Raw genomic sequence first — 1,699 nt, 5'->3', positions numbered from 1 at the left:
TCTCTGCATCCGCTTCCTCCATGGCCGACGTTGCCGTCCTACCGCCCCGGCCACCCGCCAAGCCCTTCGCTACACTCGATCAGCATGCCGCTTGTCCTCCACCGCCGGTCTATACGTCTCGCCTATCCGCCGCGCAGGAACCGGCCACCCCTATGGGAATCACCACGGCCAAGAAATGTTTGGTAATGTCCGTGCTAATATTTTTGTCCCTTCTTTAAAGAAATGGATTCGAACATGGAGTATATATACGAGCACTACGTTGAATCATCCGACGAGGTGGATTATGCGGATGAAACAGTGATGATGCAAGTGGTCCTTGCTAATGTAGAGCATGCGGAAGAGCATGTTCTCGATTTCAAGGGATCGATCAAGGGTCATCGAGAGCTGAATGAAAGCAGTGAACAGGGGCATTTGAAGACTACTTTGCCACCGATAACCTATTCATGGACTATTTTCGCCGACGTTTTCGGATACGAAAAATGTCTTGAATCGCCTCTACAAAAGTGTCTGGTTGCGTTGACTACTTCTTGAAGAAGGGTGTGTAGAAAGAATTAAATTATCTGGTTACCACAACTGCACGGCTGCATGCGGATGCTTGCATATGGCGCTGCTGCAGATTCTTGGGACGAGTACCTCCTGATATCCGAGAGCACAAGCAAAGGCGCCGTGGTTAGATTTGCTATTGCGATGGTCGAGGTGTTTGGATCTCGGTACTCGAGAGAACCAACATCGCAGACACCAAGAGGCTCTTGGTAATGTCCGAAGCGAGAGGGTGGCTAGATTTACTCAGATCTCTTGATCGCATGCACTAGAGATGGAAGGACTACCCAAAAGATCTACAAAGGGAATTTCAGGGCCACGTTAAGAAGTCAACCATCATTCTTGAAGCATTTGCATCACATGACCTCTAGATCTAGCACGCTTTCTTTGGCATGTGTGGGTCGCACAATGACATCAATGTGTCGCAGCGGTCTCCGTTGTTTGCTAGGTTAACTGAGGGCAAGCTCCACCTTGCAACTATGCTGTCAATTGGCATCAATGCAACATGGGATACCATCTGGTTGACGGTAGCTCTCCTCCGTGGGCTACCTTCATCAAGACCAACTCTAAACCAGTTGGTCAGGAAAGATCTCACTTTGCACAAAGACAAGAAGGAACTACACATGATGCGGAAGGGGTAGTTGGAGTGCTTTAGGCCCGTTTTGCAGTTGTTTGTGGACCTGCTAACAATGGTATCCCGAGACCTTGTGGGAGATGATGACATGTTTTGTGATCATGCACAACATGATAAAAGAGGCAAAGAGTTAAGGCTGGTCATAGTGGGAGTAACTTAGCTAGTAACATACTCCCTCCTTCCATCTATATAGGTCCTAATGCATTTTTCGAGGCTAACTTTGATCAAACATTAGAGCAATAATATATGACATGCAACTCACACAAAGCATACCTTCAATTTTGTATGTCAAAGGAGTTTCCAATAATATAATTTTCATAGTATACATCTCATGTGATATTAATCTTGTCAATAGTCAAAGGCTGTCTTGAAAAACACATTAGGCCCTATATAGATGGAAGGAGGGAGTAGAGCATTCTAAGACAATTTAATTATGTGTCATGTATTTAATTAATGAGGAGAGAGGTATTTGGAGTCACATAATATATTACTATAACATAGCACTTCCTGACAAGACGGGTTTAC

This window comes from Triticum dicoccoides, chromosome 6A (assembly GCF_002162155.2).
Source record: "Triticum dicoccoides isolate Atlit2015 ecotype Zavitan chromosome 6A, WEW_v2.0, whole genome shotgun sequence".
NCBI lineage: Eukaryota > Viridiplantae > Streptophyta > Magnoliopsida > Poales > Poaceae > Triticum > Triticum dicoccoides.
Note: the sequence above shows the minus strand (reverse complement) of the source record.